The sequence below is a fragment of the Macrotis lagotis genome, chromosome 4 (assembly GCF_037893015.1).
Source record: "Macrotis lagotis isolate mMagLag1 chromosome 4, bilby.v1.9.chrom.fasta, whole genome shotgun sequence".
NCBI lineage: Eukaryota > Metazoa > Chordata > Mammalia > Peramelemorphia > Peramelidae > Macrotis > Macrotis lagotis.
Genome location: NC_133661.1, coordinates 84,975,047 through 84,997,701, shown reverse-complemented (window position 1 = coordinate 84,997,701; position 22,655 = coordinate 84,975,047). Strand labels below are relative to the sequence as shown.

Sequence of the window (22,655 nt, the reverse complement as noted above, 5' to 3'; positions counted from 1 at the left end):
CTATTTTTCTCTCTGGATCCCTTATATCAGAGCAATTTTCCTTCACTAAATTCTGAAATATCGAATACTGTTTTTTTTTTTTATCTTCAATGTTTTCAGGAAGCCCAATGCTTCTTAAGTTGTCTCTCCTGGATCTATTCTCTAGAGCAGTCATTTTGCTGATGACATATTTTATGTTTTCTTCTATTTTTTTTAAATTTTTTGGTTTTGTTTAACAGATTCTTGATGTCTCATGAAGTCATTAGTTTCCACAGATTCCATTCTTCTTTTTGTTTTTTTTTTAGGTTTTTGGCAAGGCAAATGGGGTTAAGTGGCTTGCCCAAGGCCACACAGCTAGATAATTATTAAGTGTCTGAGACCAGATTTGAACCCAGGTACTCCTGACTCCAAGGCTGGTGCTTTATCCACTATGCCACCTAGCCACCCCCATTCATTTTTTTAGAGAAGAATTTTCTTCATTTATCTTTTGCAACTCCTTTTCGGATTGGTCAATTCTATTTATGAAGAACTTTTCCATTTGCTCAATTGTGGTTTTGAGAGGATTATTTTCTTTTTGCACTTGTCCAATTGTATTTTCCAAAGATTTGTTTTCTTGTTGCAAGATATTAATTTTCTCTTGCAAAGTGTTAATTTTCTCTTGTATTTCTTTTCCCTATTTTTCCAATTGATTTTTAAATTCCTTCCTGTTCTCTTCTAAGAAAGCTTCCTGGGCTGATGACCAATTCACATTCTCCTCAGAAGCTCTAGATCTCTCTGAGTTAGGATCTTTGTGTTTGAAGTAGTTTTCGATGCACCCTCCCCACTTTCTGCTGACTTTTCTTCATTTTCCTAGGCTCAGATGTTTGGTATTGAAATCCCTAGAGTCTTTGCTCACTGGGTGTTTTTAATCCAAGTGTGCTGGCTAGTAAGGAGTGTTGGTTGCTTTCTCTGTAGTATCTGTGTCCTTGATTTGTGGCCCACTACTTGGGGGGGGTGGAGTGTGGGGTGTGGAGTAGGGCATCAGGAGCTGGATTATCCTTGAACAATGTAGGCTGGGCTCTGGGCTATATAGTTAATCTTATTATTCATTCACTACTGCGAGATCTGCTGCTCACACTTAAGTCTTGAGTGGGGTGGGGGTGGGGGAGTTGTTACTATGCTTGTTCTGGAAGAGTCACTTTCTCCCACAGGGATGGGATGGAAGGGGACTCAATTGGAAACATGGGGATTCCATTGAAAATTTTGGGGCTTGTGGCCCTGGTCTTCCAGACAAGTCAAGCTGACTAGATCAATGTCTAGCCACATTTTGGAACTCTCCACCTACAGCACTGGAGCTCTCCTGCCTGCCACTCACACAGCCAAAGCTTCCAGGGTTGTTTTCAGGTTAGTCCTCAGACTACACCTAGACTCTTCTCTCTGCCCCTGGCTCACCCACACTCCCCTGAGACAGATCATGTTGGTAAACGTTCTCCTAGGTTCTTTTTGAGGGGGGTTTGTGGATCCAAATGTGGTTAAGATTCAGATTAGTTGATTGATTGATTCATATTAGTTCTGACAGAAAGCCAGGAGACCTTAGGACAGTGCCTGGCTTTTTTCCATCATCTTGACTGAAAGTCCTCAGGTCCTTTTTTACTGTTATTTTCTGAGGTCTGTTTCTAAACTTGGCCTCTTCTCTCCACTCCTTTGCCCCAGTTAGAACCCCCAGTCATATTGTCCTCAAATGATCTTGCTCCCACTGAACCCTCAGGTGGCTGCCAACTATAGCTATCCTTTCTGCCCTGGAACTGTAACCAGGGACTCTATTTTTCTCCAAGTGGCCATAGCCAGCAAGGTCCTGTGTCTCATTACTGCACCACCCAGGTATATTCTAGCTCATTCTCCTAGTAGCCAGTACCATGGATGCAGTCTGGTTAGCACAGATGTTTTTGGTGTCCATTGACAGTGGAAGGTCGTTCAATATTTTTCTACTCAGTATCAGGGACAGCTAGAGGGTGTAGTGGCTAGAGCACTGGCCTTGGAATCAGGAGAACAGTTGTTCTTATCCGGCTCAGACACTTAGCAATTTCTAGCTGTGTGACCTTGGGCAAGTCACTTAAACTCTGATTGCCTTACATCCAGGGCCATCTTCAGTCATCCTAATTCATATCTGACCACTGGACCCATATGGCTCTGGAGGAGAAAGTGAGGCTGGTGACTCAGCATAGCTCCCCCTCACTCAAAATGAATTCATTTGCTTGTCATGGCATCAATTCCCTGATGTCATGGTCTTCCTTGAGAATGAAGGACAATCATCATCATCATCATCATCATCAGCATCATCATCATTTTCATCATTCAGACCCCCCACACTTCCTGCTAGATGAAAATTTCTAAGACTGAGACTGCTTTTCAACGTTTTTCTTCCAGTCAGTTGCTCCTAGAACTCATTATCTGGTGATTCTGCAGGGTTGGCCTCAAAGTGTTCGTATTTCACTCAGGCTAAATCTCTGCTTTTGGAGATTAGGTCTTTCCTGGGGTCTTCTCAAATTGTCTTAGGAGGACAACTGTTTTGCTTTGTACTTATTTCTATTGCTCTATGGCAAAAGTCTGTCTTTTTCTATGGAGGAAATTTAGATAGCCAAAATTTTTCTGACCTACTTTGCCATCTTCCCAGAACCTTCTCTAATCTGGGTTGGTATTGGTGAGATAGGGGGACTCTGGTTCCCTGAGTCCTCTTATTTCGGTAGCTCCAAACTCTTTTATTACTTTTTACCCCTCAATTTTCAGGGCTTTGACTAGACCAACTACGTTTAGAATTCCTAGGAGAAAAAGAACTTTTTCTTATACCAAAAAGTTATCCTCATTTGTCTGTCTTTGCATAGTTTTGGGGTTCATTGTGTAGTCCATTAATCTTTTGGGTTCCCTTGGGCTGGACCCCAGGGAAAATGGTCTTAGTGTAACAAATGGGATTCAATTTCTTGATCATCAGAATCCTGACCATTTTGAATTAGCCCCTTTATAAATTTTTTAGGAATCCTGAAGGAATGAAAATCCTGACAGGATGTGTGAGAGAAGTTTGAAACCTAATCCATTATTTTATAGTTTAATAAACTGAGGCTTATAGAGAAGGGAAGTAAATTTTTCAACGTCACAGTTACCTATTGCATTGTAAAATAGGAATTAAAAATTGATCACAAGTAATCAATGTCTCTAATAAATTTCTCCATTATAATCACTAATAGAAGTTTTGTTTTCTTTTTTCCTTCTGAGAACTCTTTTCAGTTCTGAAATGGAACTGAAATGTTGACTCAGAGAACTAACAGCTGAGGTCTTATTAAAAGTGTTTGGCAAAGTAAAATTATATCCCTGTGGGTCTATGCTAAATGCACCATTTAGAATTAGTCAATATATAGAAGATATGCAGAACATATATCTTACCATATTTGCTCAAACTCTTCAAAAATACCTTCTGAAGAGAGGCTCAATGAATTACCCAGAGATTAGAATTCCTCCAAAGAATGCCTCAGGAGACCATTTATTGGAAAACTAGATCACATGTCATTTGCAGTCTACTAATAAGCCACACATACAAACTGTTAAATTTTCCTTAAGTGGAAGGTCTGACAGCTTTAGCTTGAGCTCTCCCAAGGCAATTTTTCACAACTATTGTGGGAGTCTAATGGAAAAAGCTAAGGAAAAAACTCCAAAGAAAAGAGATTATTCAAAACAGTCTTATAAAGTTCAAAACTTTCTTAATGTTGAGCTGTGTAGTAAATTTCTATTGCCTTAGGACTTGAGTTCATAGGGTTTGGAGGAGGAAAAGACCTCAGAGTTCATCTAATTAAATCCCTTCATTTTCTGGAGAAGGAAAATTAGATCCAGTTTTCTTAGAAGTAGCTTACTGAAGGTCACATAGTTATTTATGGTAATGTTAGCATTTGAATCCAAACCCTTTCACTCCAAATTCAATGCTCACCCTACTTCAACACAGAATTTCAGAATCAGAAGGGTCCTTAGTGACATCTAGTCCAACTCATATCCCCTAAAATGTCTCAACTACAAGTTGGATTGGGATCTAGCCTTTGCTTGAATATTTCCAAGCAAAGAGGAATGTATTACCTCCCAAAGAAGTCTATTCTAAATTCAGACAGTTCTAATTATTAGGAAGGGTTTTTCCTCCCTTATTATATTCAACCCAAACTAGACTTTTTGCAATCTCTACTCATTACTTCTAATCTTCTGGGGCTAAAGCAAGGTTAATCCCTTTTTCAACATACAGTCTTTCAATCACTTGAAAATAGCAATTCTGTCTACTCTTCCCTTTCCTTCACAACCTTTTCTTATCAAGAATAAACAACCCTGGTTCCTTAAAAGGTCCTGGTCACTGTCTTTGACACCATAATAACAACTTTTCATAAATCATGTTCATGTCAAAATGAATGCAATCAGAGGACCAGCATCTGAGTTAAAAGACAATTTAGAAGGCACCTAGTATATTCTTGTTTGCAGGAATACTCTAGTATATCTGACAAGTGGACATCCCATCTTTACTTTAATCAACATTTGCTTTAATACAAAGAAATAAGGAATCCATGCCATTGTATAGCAATAATTAGTAGATTATTTTCCTTATATTAAGCTGAAAGCTGCTCCATTGTAACTTCAACCCATTGGTCTTAGTTTTAACCTTTGGAGTACTTATAACTAACTGATCATGTGTTTATATGATGTCTTCTAATATGTAAAGACAAGGACTTCATTGGACTGAATGTATTCAGGCTCTTTTACTGAGTATGGTTGTTTCCAGACTCTTCATCAACCTTGTTACCTGCCTCTGGATTTGCTCCAGTTTTTAATATCCCTTTTAAAATATTGCTTCCAGAATTAATCACAACAAATTTGGGTAGTCTGATCAATGCATAGTATAGTGACCTCTTTTCTGAACACATATATCTATTCCTAGATCCTAAAATTGTATTGCTAGATATACTAATACCAGGTTATCTAGAAAGGAAGCCTAATCCCTAGGTCTTGGGGAGGTAGCACTCTGTAAGAATTGGGTCAGATCTGGGTTCAAACACTAACTTTAATGATTACTAGCAGTGCGATGATGGGCAAATCTCTTTACCTCTCTTATTGTCTTCAGTATCTATATTAAAATATCGATATAATACTTGACCTGACTACTTTACTGTGTGTAAATCTGAAATTTCTTTTTTCTTTTTTTCTTTTTTTCTTTTTTTGCAAGCATTGAGATTAAGTGACTTGCCTAAGATCATACAGCTAGGTAATTATTAAGTGTTTGAGGTTGGATTTGAATTCAGGTCCTCCTGACTCCAGGGCCAGTACAGTATCCACTGCATCACCTAGACACCCTAAGTCTGAAATTTCGATGAGTTAATGAACATAGTCAAATACTGTAATTGCAAGAACTGGACTATGAAAATACTTTCTGAAGATCAATGATATTTCTTTTGGATCAAGTCTCTGAGACTGTGATTTCTCTCAAGAGAGTGAATGTTACATTTTTAACATTATTCTGTTTACTGATATTTGTATGTCCAAGGTAATATTTATTAGGCAATTTGTAATATAATCATAAACTGTCTAGTTATGATTTATATGTGTGCATATATATTTGAAGAAGTGATCCATATTCAGTGTATCCCCAACTTCAATCTTTAAACCCTTTAATTTAACTTGCATCAAGATAATCCACTGTAACTCATATGAAGAAAGACAGTTTCTTTATCTCACTGTCCCCACCTAAAACTCCAAGAAAATTTTTAAATGTATTTGTGGCATAGTTCATATCTAGGTTTCTTCAACTGTAGCAAGCAGTGTCTCTAGCTCTGTCACTCAATGTGCAATATGTATACTAGATACAAAACAGGTTTTATTTAACTCTCCTAGAAAATGCAAGAGAATCAAAAGCATCTCATGATCCCAAAGAGAAAACAAAGTACTCAAATATATATATATATATATATGTATATATATGTATATATATGTATATGTACCTGAGGAGGTAAACACACTTTGGAGACTACTGAACATGCTCCTACCTTGTTATTAAGGGGGTTTTTTTTGTGCCAGATATTTTCTTTTAGAAGATAAGATTTTAGCTAGGACTTGAAGGAGGAGGAGGAGGAGGAAGAGGAGGCAGAAGAGGAGGATAGAAACATTGTATATTTTCTTTTTGTACATTAAAGGGGGACTCTGATGAGTTCAAAAGTACCTGACTCTTCATCACCAACAGCAGTGAAAGGAGCTCTAGTCTAAAGACCAATCATAAAAGCTCCCTTTATCCTCTAAATTGTTTACCAGTATGCATGGGCACCTTCAGTATACTCTTTCCCCCCTGTATTTTATGTTATTTCATTTTTCCCCAGTTACATGCAAAAATAAGTTTCAACATTCACTTTTAAAACCCCAAACTCAAAATCTGATTCCCTTCCTCCCACCTCAACCCCCCTCACTGAGAAAGCAAGTCATCTAAAACGGTTTAAAAATATGCAGTAAAGAAAAACACCATAATAGTTGTGTTGTAAAAGTACCCCTATTCCCCCCAAAAGAAATGTCAAGAAAAATAAAGTTCAAAAAAGCATGCTTCAATCTGTATTCAGATACTATCAGCTGTCTTTTGGATGGATAACATTCTATACCATAAGTCTTTCAGAGTTTTCCTGGGTCACTGCATTGCTGAGAAAAGGTAAATCATACACAGCTGATCATCAAAGTAACATTGCTGTTACTTTATATATAGTTCATTTCCCATTGCATCTGTTCATGCAAGTTTTTTTGCACTTTCAACTCTTGAGATTCTTCCAGGAAAAAGGCTCATAGCCCCAAATCTCAACCAAATTACTGAATAAGGGAAGGGGTCCTCTGATCAACCTCATCTTTAAACAATTATTTCATTTGAATTCTACAACCACACTGGAAGATAGAGTATCATCTCTGTTCTAAAGATGAAGAAATAGCCTGAGGCTAAATCAATGCCCCTTTTTTATTCTACGACATTGTAGAATATTCCTTGAAAATCTTCACATGGCATCATTTTCAAACAATCCTATTTAATGTGGATCAGGATATCACTCTATGAGGAAAACATCTGTGTGAAAGGATTTCCATGTTACCATAATAGAAACAGAAGCTCTTTACATTTCCACAAACATTTCAGTTAAATATAAAGTCTTGAGAGTTGGGAATGCTTCAGGCTTGTCTCTATATACTGATTGGTTAGCACAGTGCGTGGCACTTATAAGCATTTGATAAATGCTTGCCAAATGGATGAGTCATCATTCTGAAAGTAATTTGACCAGCAGGCTAACTAATTCAACCATATACATTTTTAAAATGAAATTCAGTTCTGTGTTTACTTCTGAGTTCATTGTTATGCAGCATGGTTACCATGGTGACAGAACGAGGTCTACCGGTACATGTGTACATTCTCATATAAGACTGTGGCCCTGCTGTACAAGAGGCTCAAAGGAAACCATTTAGCTATTTATTTTCCTTTCAGTTGTAGAAATAGGATCACTATTAAATTAATAGGAATACCAATCAGTCAAAGTCTGTGGATCAATTGTGTCAGGTTTCCAGCAATTTCAATCATTTTTGACAAGGTCTTTGTGATGTAAAAACAGAACCCAGCAGTAGAATAGACAATTAGGTTCAGTCACATAAGCAAAACAGTAAACATCTGGATAGAAGCAGATTTATTTTCCTGAAAATTAAATGAAATCTGGCTTTGTTTTTAATCCATATTTAAAATTATGAATTTAGTCATAGGTGCCTGCTTTGAAAGTGAAACATCTCTCCTTATCCCCAAACCTAGCTATCCTGCCAACCCACCAAACTTTGGCCATGAAATACATGTTTGGAAATGTATATGGGGTTATTCGTCTTTCCATTTATCTTCATGGTTTTCATGTAGAGCAAGATTTCTCAAATGTGCCAGTTGTTAGAATCTGAAAATCTCCCATCTTCTACAAGAAATTTTTCATAATGTCAGTGTTTCCTTTATGTTGATTATCTTCAATTTATCCTGTCCATAGCTTGTTTCTATAAAGCTGTTTTCATGCTGTGTCCTCCATTAGACTTCTTGAGAGCACAGACTTGTATCTCAAGTACTTAACAAATTGAAAAGTTCTTGATAAAAGCCTGTTGACTGACTGGAGAGATAATGTCACACCTGTAATGGATGGAAATCAGAACACCTGACTTTCCTTTTCAACTCTTTTGTTGTTGTTCAATTGTTTCAGTCATGTCTGATGCTTCATGATCTCCTTTGGGATTTTCTTGGCAGGTATATTGAAGTAGTTTGCCATTTCCTTCTCCAGCTCATTTTACAGATGAGTAAACTGTGTCAAATAGGGTCACTTATCCATGAGTTGCCCAGAGTAACACAACTAGTCTGTGTCTGAGGAGAGATTTGAACTCAGCTCTTCCCGACTCCAGCCCTGGCATTCTATCTACTGTGCCATCTAACTGCCACTTAATAAATGTTTAAATTCTTTTTTTAAAAGATTTTATTTATTTTGAGTTTTACAATTTTCCCCCTAATCTTACTTCCCTCCCCCCCCACCCCACACAAGACAATTTGCCAGTCTTTACATTGTTTCCATTATATACATTGATCCAAATTGAATGTGATGAGAGAGAACTCATATCCTTAAGGACAAAACATAAAGTAAAAGAGACAGCAAGATCAGACAATAGGATTTCAGTATTTTTTCTAAATTAAAGGTAATAGCTCTTGGTCTTTGTTCAAACTCCACAGTTGTTTCTCTGGATACAGATGGTATTCTCCATCACAGATAGCCACATATTGTCCCTGATTGTTCCACTGATGGAATGAGCAGGTCCATCAAGGCTGATGATCACCCCTATGTTGCTGTTAGAGTGTACAATGTTTTTCTGGTTCTGCTCCATTTCACTCAGTATCAGTTGATGCAAATCCCTCCAGGCTTCCCTGAATTCCCATCCCTCCTGGTTTCTTCCATCACATACATATACCACAGTTTGCTAAGTCATTTCCCAATTGAAGGACATTTACTTGATTTCCAATTCTTTGCTACCACAAACAGGGCTGCTATGAATATTTTTGTACAAATGATGTTTTTACCCTTTTTCATCATCTCTTCAGGGTATAGACACAGTAGTGGTATTGCTGGATCAAAGGGTATGCACATTTTTGTTGCCCTTCGGGCATAGTTCTAGACTGCTCTCCAGAAAGGTTGCATGAGTTCACAGCTCCACCAACAATGTATTAGTGTCCCAGATTTCCCACAACCCTTCCAACAATGATCATTGTCCTTTCTGGTCATATTGGCCAGTCTGAGAGGTGTGAGGTGGTACCACAGAGATGCTTTAATTTGCATTTCTCTAATAAGCAATGATTTAGAGCAATTTTCCCTATGACTATGGATTGCTTTAATCTCCTCTGTAAATTGCCTTTGCATATCCTTTGATCATTTGTCAATTGGGGAATGGCTTTTTTAAAAAAAATTTGACTCAATTCTCTGAATATTTTAGAAATGAGTCCTTTGTCAGAAATACTAGTTGTAAAGATTGTATCCCCAGTTTACTACATTTCTTTTGATCTTGGTTACAGTGGTTTTGTCTGTGCAAAAGTTTTTAATGTAATTAACCATAAATGTTTAAATACTAAGGATAGACTAGAACTATCTCTACTTGGCTTGTAAGAGTTGATTGTTAAATTTTAAATATGATTATTTATATCTTGGAAATTGGAAAACTAAAAATCAAGATGACTTATTGTTTTAATTGTCTTGGCTTAAGAAAGTGATGGAGAAAATGTTAATTATGTAAGATAAACTAAAAAACAGACCTAGCATATTCTCTTTCCCTCCCCCCACAGCTGGTTATTAAATATTTACCAGCACACCACTGGATGTTCCCTTCTCTGGACCTTAGTTTCATCTTTTATAAAAGGAAAGGCGTGGACATCTTCCTTCTTTGTAATGAATTCCTTTGACTTTTTTGTTGAATCCCATGGTTTGCTTCTCAGAATAATCTCTTTAAATGCAAAAAAACACATATTACAATGGAAACCAATTGCATTTAAAATATTTGTCAAAATAGATTTTAAAAAATCCTCTTGAACCCCAGGTAAAGAACTTTGGATAAAATGACCTATCTCTGTACATAGTGATTCAAGATTATAAATGAAAGCAAAAAAAAAAAAGTAAAGATATACTTGAATTTCCTTTCCTTTTCTTTATACATCCCTCATTGCCTTAGATCCAGGATGATATTCCTCCCTACTCCCAACTGCTAACAATTTCTAGTACAATTTCCTAACTCTGAACTCCCTATCTCCATCCCTTAATTTGTTGCATCTTTTTATCTAAGGAGATACCTTCAATATCTTTCTATCCCTATAGGATAACACAAAAAACTCTTTAATTCATGTCAGTATATGCTTTTTCAGTACTTATTATGTGGGTCTATAAAGAAGAAAAGTTCGATAATCATTTAAAGGACACATAATCTACTTAAGTAATGCTAACAGAAAAGTATTATAAAAGTGATTTTTCATTGAGTAAAGATCTGGTGCTAAAATGTTACAGAAATAAAGCTTGTAACTGAACCAAATATGCCTAAGAACTTGCTCCTGAGTGCATTTGGTATCAGTAACAATTAATCAGGCAAAACCTATTTATTAAATACCCACCAGGGCAGGTAGAGAGTACAATGAGAGATAGCAGAACTCAAATTAGGAAGGCATGACTTTAAATCTGGCCTCAGAAATTTATTTGCTGTGTAATCCTGGGTAATTCCCATATATGATGACCTTGTATTTTTATGCCAGTATTATTTATTGATCAAAATGTAATTTTCAAGTTAGAAGCTACTTAGAGAGGTCTTCTAGTCCAATATCTTCATTTTATAAATGAGTAAATGGAGACTCAGGTTAGGTAAAGGAGGCAAAAAGTCATATAATGTGGTAAGTAGCAATACAGCTTGAATTCAAAACCAGTTCTGATTCTAAACCTGGTGATATTTTCAGGCGTATCATGTTGCCTGAAAAGCCTGCTTTCAGTGTCTCCAAAGTCTCCAATCAAGAGTGAAAACACAAGGGGGTGCAATTTCCAAACTTACCTGGAGTCTACAGATGCCTTATCTCCTTTTGATCCTTCTTTCTTAGAGATGAACATGGTAGTATTTCTTTCCTCAAGGATTTTTGTAGCATTATATAATTCACTCCAGTGTTAGCTTTCTTACAACCATGGAATCATTTTTAGGGTTAGAAGAGATATCAGTGGCCAGTCTATCAAGTAGCTTTTATTATCTAGGAACCTAGAAGAGAATCACCTAAATAATGGTCATCCAACTTCTACTTGGAGACCCTTGATGAGAGAGACCTCCACTCCTCCCCCCCCCCAAAAAAGCAGACCATTCCTTGACAGAACTGTCAAGATTTGTTTCCTTTGACATCAAGCCTAAATTTTCACCCTGCTCTTATTTTTGCTATTTGGGACTAAACAGAAAAAAAAAATAAACATTTTTTTTCTTTGACTCCTTATAGAGGTTCGCCTGTTTGTAGTAAAACAAAACGAAACCTCAAATATTGACCATATTTAAAAATGATCAATGAACTGCTAGATCATCATGATACTTCCAAGATATTTTAGTCGTACTTCATCATCAGGCTTATGAAGTTATTATTGGTGACTGCATTGATCAGAGTTCTATAATCATTCAAAGTTACCATCTTTTTTTCATTATTGTAGTTATACTGAAAATTGTTCTTCTTGTTTTTCTCATTCCACTCTGAGTCAGTTTATATGTCTTTATCTGAATTGTTTTCTATGTATCTGTCATATCCATCATTTCTCACTGCTCAATAATAGTCAATTGCATTTACATACCAATTTCTTCATCTTTTCCCCAACTGATGGACAACTTCTTTGTTTTCTATTCTTTGATAGAAAAACGTTGTGTCATAGGGATTTTTAAATTTGGTTTATTTGGTCTTTTAAGATTGGTAATACTATTTCTGGATCAAGTAAAATGTAGTTCCTTCCAAATTGCTTTCCAGAATGGTTGGGTCATATTAATATTTTTGAGAATCAGTTTTTTCTCCCATAAATCATGGGATTTGGATTAGGGATTATAACTTCCAAGAACTCTTCCAAGTCTAAAATGACATGATAACTGTAAAATTAGGAAATACCATATTATGACTCTAACATGGTACTTATAACTGCATGTATATAGTTTCCATAACTACCAATATACTAGTTATAATTTCATAACTATAAAGTAGTAAAATACCAGACTCTGGTATTCTGCAAGAAACCTCTAAATGTTCCAGAAAAGTTCCACTTCACAAACTTCCTCTCTGTCCATAAATTCCTTTTGAGTTTTCAAAAAAATTTTCAAGACTCTGAAATAAGGAATTTCTTCTAACTTCTTTTTCCTCCTCTTCTTCCTTCCTTCCTTCCTCCTTCCTTCCTTCCCCTCCTTCCTTCTTCTCCTTCCTTTTTCTCCACCTCCTCCTCCTCCACTTCTTTTCTTCTTCTTCTTCTTCTTCTTTTTCTTCTTCTTTTCATCTTCTTTTCTTTTCATCTTTCTTTCCTTCTTTCTTTCTTTCCTTCCTTCCTTCCTTCCTTCCTTCCTTCCTTCCTTCCTTCCTTCCTTCCTTCCTTCCTTCCTTTCTTTCTTTCTTTCTTTCTTTCTTTCTTTCTTTCTTTCTTTCTTTCTTTCTTTCTTTCTTTCTTTCTACCAAGGACTGAATTTAGGTCCTATGATTCCCAATCCAGTTCTCTCTCTTTGAATCTACATTAATGGAGTATTTCAGTTAATACTGACAATTTTCTCAAGATTTGTACTATTTTCCTCTTGAATATTTTCTCTTGAATAAATTAGTACCATGTTTGTATGCAAATAAAGCTGCCAGCTACCTTTGGCAAGGAGGTAAAGATCCTTTTATCTACAATACATAGATCTGATCAGGTCAAAACTGAATTCAGTTCAAACATTGGTTAAGTGCCTCCTGTGTTAAATGTTAATAATGCTGTGACAAAAAGGAAACGTTCCTTGCCATCAAGGAGCTTACATTCTACTGAAGAGTGTATGTCTAACTTTGATGTTCTTCTATGAGATCTTAAGTATCACTTTAGGGTATTTTTGCCTTAAAAATCCAGAATGAATCACAGTAACTTATGAATGGTATTGTGAAAATACCTATGCCTGAAGAAGTCAAAATATATTCACAGTGCAGTATTGAGAGAAGCTGAGCAATAGATTTTTTTTTAAATAGATGTTTCACTGTGGCTTATGTTCAATTTTGCTGACTTTGAATTACTCTTGCCTTTCATGAAGCCCCTGGAATTAGTTAGTAGGCCACATCTTTTAGCTGTTGTCAACTATGCCCAACGCAGGAACCTTTTAGTCAGCCAAAACAATACCTTCATTGCCAGAGAGCAACTCCCACCTCTTTCCCCATATTCCCCTACCTGTTCAGCCTCCCCCCTCCCCCCGAAGGGCAGGAGGAGAGGAGCTAGGATGAGCCTTTTGGAGGTAGACTCAGATTCCTTAAAAGCACTCCCTTTTATCTGTTCTTGTTTACAAGCTAATTAAAATTGTCTTTTCTCTGCTGAAGGAAAAGTTTTCTTCTCTATTTACTACGCAAATTGTTAAGCCATGTTTTTATCACATCATGTGGAAAACTGTAAATCAAGTTAAATAATTCTTTAAAGCAAAAGTATGAATCATTAGCATCTGTTGAAAGTTTACTCTTTATTGGTATAATGCAGTCAGCATTTGCTGAAATCTATTAGCAGCAGCACTAACGTTCTTTGAGAATGAGATTCATTTGAATTCATGTTATTCTTTCTTCATTCAGTATAATAAATATAGAATCAAATATTCTGAATTGAGAGACTCAAATTCAATTTAATAAATATTTACTAACCATTAATACTATTAATAAATAATATCACTATTGATAAATAGCATTTATTATTAATAAATAATATTGAATGTTTCCTAATATTTTCCTAATATATTTCAGGTATTAAATTCTTAGATTATGAAAAGGATTAAAATATTCCTAGATTCAAGGAACTTTTAATTCGTTGTGAGAAGAAAGAAACTGGGTCTATTTGTGATTTTTTATTATTTTCTACAAGGAATCATTTAACCTAGATTTCTTTACATATTGTTAGTACACAAATCAGAATGCCATAATGGAGAGAATAACTTGGAACTGGAGTCAAAAGACCTGAGGTTAAGCCTTAAATCATCCCATTTTTACTTCTGATGGGACTAGTTTACTTCATTTTATATCCATTATGCTTAGTACATTGACTGGCACATAGTAGGTGGTTAATTACTGCTTATTAAATGACTAAGATGAAAAATTCATGGGACCTGGGGATGGGGGAATGGAATACTTTCACATTATTTTTCCCAAGAATTTGTTCTTTGCCTCTACTTCTACATTACATTTATAATTATTTTATTGGAACATTCTAAAATTGATATCATCATAAAATCCAATATGGTGGCAGAAGGTATGATCAATCTAAGGAAAAGATGTCAAATCACTTATCACACTGTTTATGCCTGGTCAGTCTTTGACCCTACTTGGAATATGATCTTTTGTTCTCTCTACTTATCCAAATACTGCCCAACTTTCAAAATGAAGCTCAGAACCCACCTCCTCTGGTTACCTTTGCAGAAATGATTTCTTCTTATTCCCATGATTATTTATTTATTAGCACTTTCGTATTACCTTTTTTGTTAGTGTCTGTGTGTATACATTTTATCTCTTTTAGTAGTTTAAAAACTATGGAGAATAAGGACTATGCCTTAGAGGAAGGAAGGAAAGCAGGCAGAAAAAAAGGAAATAAATATTTATTAAATGCCCCTCTGCTAAGCACTCTTCTAAAATTATCTCATTTGATACCCACAGCAGCCCTAGGATGTAGGAGATATTATTATTCCCATTTTACAGTTGAAGAAACAGAAATCAAGTGCTTTGTCCAAAGTGATCCAACTAGTAAGTGTCTGAGGCTGGATTTGAATTCAGATCTTCTGGACCCAGGCCCAGTGTTCTTTCTGCTTGCTTAGCTCTTGGTCTCTTCTATTACCAGATCTTTCACTTTGTAGATATTCAATATTTAATCAATATCGGCTGACTAATGAACAGAAGTGATATTCTTAACCCTAAGTCTTTGGGGTTTAATTCTTCCAGGTGAACTTTCTTCCTTTTACTTTTGTAGTCACTCATGTAGTCACTCATTTCTTAAATTCTGTGATTTCCATCTGCAGACTCACTGGCTCTCCACAGTCTTTTCTAGACAACTCTGAGATTGTCCTGTCTATAAGATCTAATAAAGTAGTGGATGGAGTTGTGACTGAGGAGAAAGTTGTTTTAATCTTTTGGAGGTCTTACTTATCTAGATAATCCACTCCAGTGTTCTATAGTCAAACAACTCATATGTGATAAAGTCTATTAAGGACAGTATTAGAATGATAATTTTCATTACCATCTTTAAGTAAAAGATCAATAAGGGAAATTCCCCAATCAATTGTACAACTTTATAGAGTATTTATCTTGACTTGGGATTCTTGGTTTTTGCAAGGCCATGGGGTTGAGTGACTTGTCTAAGTTCACACAGCTAGGTAATTATTAAATGTGAGGTCAAATTGGAACCCAGATCCTCCTGACTCCAGGGCTGGTGCTCTATCCACTGTGCCACCTGCCCCTTGGTTTGGGATTCTTAAATGCATTTTCCTATATAAGGGGTAGATAGGATCACTGGCACTTTATTAGAAGTAGTAAAGACAGCTTCTAAGTCCCTTGATGAGGAATATTCCCTCACTGGATTTTCCTGCTTGAACTTTTGGCAGGATGGGCTTCACAAGGAGTAGCTACCTTTGTTTATAATTGAAAATTGTTCTTGAGAACTAGGATTATTTATCTTTTCCACTTTCTCCCAGAAAGAACCTAAGAGATCATCGGGTAATGAGATCTTTTCTCCAAAAGCCACAGAAACACATGCTTTCAGTTCAAGAAAAAAGTTGTGCTCTTGATCTCTAACTACTCTTTGACTATCTTTTCACTTTTTCTCAGAGATAAAAAATAAATTTTCTTAGTCTAAGAGAAACAAAGAGCTAGAATTATATCAGTTTCTGTTATTAGTGGTAGGTTGATCATATGGTAGGGGATTGATAGGAAACTACTGTGAGTGTGTTTCCATTCTGGGAAAGCTCAAAGTCTCAGAATAGCCATAAACCTAAATATGGGAATTTTTTTGTGTTTTTTTTGGTTTTTGCAAGCTAGAGGGTTTAGGTGACTTGACAGAGGTCACACAGCTAGGCAATTAGTAAGTGTCTGAGGCTGGATTTGAATTCAGATCCTCCTTACTCCAGGGCTGGTACTCTACTGCGCCACCTGGCTGCCCCAATATGGGAATTTCTAAGGAGTTTTCTGGGTTATCAGTTACAAGTTCAGCTACTTCAGAAGATTAAATAGGTATTCTAGAGCAGTGTTAGTGTGGAGAACTTTAGAATCTTGGGGAAAAAAGAAGACTCAAAAGAAAGGGAAAACTGTTTAATTATTTATGCTTATTTTGAGTCCCCCTGGAATTAGGAGGACTTGAGTTCAGATTTGACCTCTTGACTCTTACTAGTTGTGTAACTTTGGGCAAGTCATTTCACCCTGACTGCCTCCCATCCAGTGCCATCTCCAGTCATCCTGATTCATATCTGACCATTGGACCAGATGAGTCTGGAGGAGAAAGTGAGGCTAGTGACATAGCACTGCATCCTTTCCCTCAAATTCAATTCACTTTCTTGTCTTCTCTGATGTCATTGTCTTTGAGAACAAAGGAACAACCAGCAACAACAACGATTTGCATATGCTTTCTCATGAGCCTTCTGCATTTCATTTATCATCTATTAGATGGGAAAAGCAAAGTCTGTCTTATCCCCAGTACTTGAATTGTTACTTTGAGCATTTGATGGAATCTAAAGGATGTGGAAATCTAAGTCCGTATTATATTTGGAGACTTTCCATATAGTGAACTCCAGGAAAAGACCAATAAACCAAATAATTATTTTTAAACTTTTAACCCTACACTTAAACTTAAATCTTATTCCTATAGACCTGGAAATTAAGGATCCATTAGTTTTTATAAAGATATTACTACTACTAATACTAATAAATTTGCATCTATAATGTACTTTAATTCGGACAACTTTCACTATTTCAATATAACCATATTTAAACCAATTTTGGATCTCTGTTTACGAAGAAGATTCATTATTCTCATATTCAAAATCATCAAGTTGAAAGTTAGTTGGCACCATCAAACTTTCTCATAAATGTTTCTGCAGTTGACCAAAAAATGTATTCTCTCCCTCTGAGGTCATAATCATTGGTATGGTCAGTGACTTCACCTATAGGTGCCACAGGTAGATTTAGAGAGTTCAGGCTTCTGTCCACCAAGAGGAAATCAGTAGTTGAAAACCTACGGCTCCAGGGCCTCAGCAGGAATGTTTCTCTTTAGTAACAAGAGAAAACAAAGACTAGCAGTCACTGAGTTCAATGGTACTTCCCTTCTCCCCAAGCTGTCAGCAGCTGCCAGTAACCTCTTTTCCTCTCAAATTTTATGAACTGTTCATCACTGTTCTCTGTCCTTTTTTGTCCTTCATTCTTGAAATTAAGCCATGCCATAAGTGCATCTCAGCTTTTTTCCCCATAAAACTAGTTATTATTTGTCCTTCATTCTCAAGGAGATGATGCCATGGTATGCAGGGAATTGGATTTAAGTGAGGGGGTGCTGGGCAAAGTCACCAACCTCACTTTCTCATTTGGAACCATCTGAGTCTGGTGACCGGATATAGAACAGAAGGATTGAAGATGGCCCTGGATGCAGTGGGAGACTTTGACCTAATGTCTTTAACAGGTCTCAGTTTAGCTAAAGCAGTGCCATTTCAGTGATTAAGGTTAGTTAGAAAATGAGGCAGAGAATGTTCTCTTAACCTAGTTTAAAAAATCTTTGTTTTTTGTCTAATCTTTACATCTATTCATTTATCTGAACTTGATTATTTGATCCATATATACATACAAACATTTTATACACCTATGTATATGTATTTATATATATTATATATATGCACACACATATATATATATATATATATACATATATATGTATAAGAATCAGATTGCTATTAACTCTACCAACACAATCTTGATGCAAATGCCTGACTAGTTGTGGATTTGATGATGCAATTGCATAGTTAGACATGAAACATTGACTTTAATGGTGGTGAATGATATAGGCAGACCTAAAGTCTGAGTGGAATAAAAAGGGGAGACCAAAAGTTTTGATTCAGAAATGTCTTCTATGACCTTTCCTAAGATGAAAGAAATTGCTGAAACTTACCTTAGGAAGACTGTCACAATGGTTTCATTATGTCCCAATATAATTCATTGATTCCCCACACCTGACTATAAAGATACTGTAACCATTGATGGTATCCATGCTCTAAATCATCATTGAGACAATTTTTGTTGTTGCTTTTTGCTTGGACAAAATGTTTGGTGCTAAGAGAAATGTGTTCACCTTTGTCCTTGGAGGTGATTCATTGGATATCTACATTCTTACCTTTGAAGGTGGCATCTTTGAAATCAAGTCTACCCCTGAGAAAGCCCATTTAGGTAGGGAAGACTTTGACAATCATCATCAACCATTTCATTGCTGAATGAATTGCTAAGTGAAAACACAAGAAGGACATCAATAAAAACAGGAGGGATGTCCAACATCTGCACACCACTTGTGAATATGCAAAGTATCCCCTCTCTTGCAATACCCAGGCTAATATTTAGATTAACTCTCTTTTAAGGATTTGACTTCTAAACTTCTATCACCTATGCCTCTTTTGAAGAGCTGAATGCTGATCTCTTCAGGGGTACACTGAACCTTGTGAAAAAGGTCCTAAGAGACAGCAAGCTAAATAAATTGCAAATCCATGACATCATTACAAATGGTTACATTGAATAAGAAAGAATGGAACTGATTGTGTTTGGGAAATTACAAACATTATTTAATGACTCCATGCTTCTCCCTGAAAAAAAAGAATTCTTAAATATCAATTGAATCAGGGATGACTCAAAGAATACTGACAAAACTCATGGTGAAACACATAAGACAAGGAATTACAGGGGAGTCTGGGGAGTATTTTAAAGAGTGGCATAAAGAAATTTATGATTGATTGGTGATTTCACTTGAATTCCCAAAATCCAAAAGCTTTTTTTGCAGGACTTCTTCAATGATGAAGAACTCCACAAGAACATCAGTCCTATTAAACTTTTGCCTGTGATGTAACTGTCCAGGTTGCCAATTTGTCTAGAGACAAATCTGAAAATGTGTAAGACTTTCCGCTGTTAGACATCATTTCTTTTTCCCTTGTAATTGAAACTACTAGTGGAGCTGTCTTTTTGTTGTTTGTTTTTTGCAAGGCAATGGGGTTAAGTGTCTTGTCCAAGGTCATACAGCTAAGTAAGTATTGTCTGAGGTCTTATTTGAACTCAGTTCCTCCTGACTCCAAGACTGGTGTTCTATCCATGCACGACTTGGCTGCCCTAGCTACGTCATTTCTGATCAAAAGCAATACCCCCATCCCTACAAAGCAGACAAAGATCTTAGATGATGATGTTTGTCCTTCATTCTCAAAAAAGACTAGGACATCAGGGAGGTGAGGCCTGAAAAGAAAGTGAATTGTATTTAAGCAAGGCGCTGCTGTGCTAAGTCACCAACCTCACTTTCTCCTCCAGAGCCATCTAGGTCCATGGCCAGGTAGGAATCAGGACAACTAGAGATGGCCCTGCATGGGAAGCAATCAGGGTTAAGTGACTTACCTAAGGTCACACAGTAAGTGTCAAATATTTGAGAACATATTCAAACTCAGGTCCTCTTGACTCTAGGACTGATGCTCTATTCATTGCTCCACTTAGCTGCAGATCTTTTTTACCTACTAAGACAGCCAGCCTGGTGTGTTCATTCAGGTTTATGAAGGTGGCAAAGCAATGACAAAAGATAATATTTGGCATGGCAAGTTTGATCTCACAACAATTCCCCTGAAAACTAAGGGTGTCCTTTGGATTGAAGCAACATTTGTCATTGATACAAAAGACTTTTTTTTAAACTTTTTGATTGGATCTCCTCCTTTTTGCCTGTGACCCAAGACTCTTAGAAGATTTTATTTATTTTGAGTTTTACAATTTTTCCCCGTTATCTTGGCAAAATACATTTTCAATGTTTCTGTCTTGGATAACAGCTCAGGAAAGGAAAATAAGATCACCACCAGTGGCAAATGTCATTTGAACAAAGAAGACATTGAGCATATGGTCCAGGAGGCTGAGAAATATAAGACTGAAGAGACAGGACAGAGACACAAGGTGTCTTCCAAGAATTCTCTTGAATCTAATGCTTTCAACAAGAAGGTTATTATAGAGGATGAGAAATTCCAAGGCAAAACTGGTAATGAAGACAAAAAGAAGAGCTTTGACAAATGTAATAAAATAATCAGCTGGCTGGATAAGAACCAGACTGCTGAGAAGGATGAATTTGAGCATCAGCAGAAAGAATTGGAGAAAGTCTGCAATGCCATCATTCCTAAGCTGCACTAGAGTGCCAGGGACATGCCAGGAGACATGACTGGGAGGTTTCCAGGGGTTGAAAGAGCTCTATCTAGAGGTTCTTCATTATTGAAGAGGTTAACTAAATACACCAGAAAAAAGAACATTCTATATAGTTTTCCAAAAGACTCCAATTTATAACCAAGCCAGTAGCAGTGTAAAAGTGAGATTTGAGGTACTGTGTAAGCTGGGACATTCTGGATGCTTGAATGTGTGGAGAGAGAGAGAGAGAGAGAGAGAGAGAGAGAGAGAGAGAGAGAGAGAAGTGAACAACATTGCACTTTTTCAGTACTGTAAAAATGGAAATAGAATTCTTATTTTGGAGAATAAAATCTATTTAAAATCAGTACCATAAAAAAAAGAACTTATAACAACCTAAAGTTGCAGTGTCATTTGGTATCTACAGTATGGAAAAGATGCCAGAATAAGAAAGTTCACTACTAATATATACTTTTCTTTCTAATTTACTATCAGAGAATGAGCTAGACACTTGGGAAATACTAGCTTCTGAATCAGTAAGAGCAATCACAGGTTCAAGCCATTGTAGACATGAGAATTACTCATTTCTCACCATCCTCAAATGAAATCCAACACATTAAATGGAAATCTTCACTGTCAAGAAAAATATTTTAAATTAATTGGGAAAATGCTAATCCTCTGCTTATACATAGATAACTTGAAAATAGTTTAAATTGTTCTCACATTCTTATTATCAGTAAAACACCAATGGTGTCTGATCCAATTCTCCCTTTCAGTTAGCTAATCTTATAAGAAAAATCAATAGTTCTTAAAATTGTTATTAAAATCAAAAAGAAAAGTTTTTACATTAAATAATTCAGTTGAATTCTCTAATTTATGAGTCAGAAGCCTGGCTGAGGAGATTCACAGAGGGAAGTCCTTAGAAATAGGAGAATTCATCTCCCCCACATACTCCTCCTCTATCCCCTCCCCCATATGCATATACAGATAGGAACAGTGAAGGAAAATGTTATCCCTTCTATAGCTCTGGAAAACAAGTATTTGCACCCTGAAGAGCCAGAAAGGAGATTGTCAGTGGGATATAATGAGCCAGATGATTGTCTCTTCCGATGGCTATATGCAATTATCAGGACAGTACAGATGAAAACATTTTCTTAAATAACTCAGTTTAGCCACTTATATTGTTCCAGGGTCTTAATGCTTCTAAAGAAAGAAGATTTTAATTTCCTTCTTTGTTCTTCTGACAAATTTATTTTCTCTTTTTTTCTCCTCAGTAAACTAGCAAATATTTTTTGAGTATTTACAGTATACAAAGTAATTTCTCAGAGATAGAGACAGACAAGAACAGAGACAAAGATGAGATAGAAAGATAGATAGATAATAGAGACCAAAAAAGGAGATACAGAAATATTCAAAGATAGAGATAGAGAAAAACCTAGTTTTACAACTAATCCCAAATTATGCTGCTTCCAATCTGATCATCATCCTTATCTTTCCTCAAAGGAAACTTGGACACTACCCTGTATTCCTAGACTCTGTTAGGTGAGCTTTCTCTTTATAGTGACCAAAGTCAGATATCTACCTCACTTCTTAGAGCCACCAGTTCCAAGCCATTGCTTCCATGTGAACCCTCTCTCCTTTCTGTGTTTTTATGATCTACTAGAATATAACATTTATATCACCCACACTTACCACTTTGTCTGGTACATTTAGTAAGCACTTAATAAATGTTTCATTTACCTATCTTAGGAATAGAAAGATTGTTTATATAGGGAGAAAATAATCACATTGATGAGACAGATATTTTGGTTAACTATTGAAATCATGACTAATTAGTGATAACAAAACACATTTATATCACTCTAAGACTTTCAAACATTTTTCACCTAAAAAAATTTAGAGCCAAAGAAAATGACTTACCCACACTTAATAAATAAAAGAGATGGTATTTGAACCCATGGGTTTTAACTCCAACTTCCTTTTTTATTCCACAATATAAATGTTCTAAGTGACTTTAATCCATGCCCTT

General features: G+C 36.1%; 1 pseudogene; it reads left to right on the top strand.

The window, feature by feature from the left end:
- The first annotated feature begins 18,269 nt into the window (after positions 1 to 18,269).
- LOC141522688 (heat shock cognate 71 kDa protein-like) lies at positions 18,270 to 20,788 on the top strand (annotated as a pseudogene).
- The last annotated feature ends 1,867 nt before the right edge of the window (positions 20,789 to 22,655 follow it).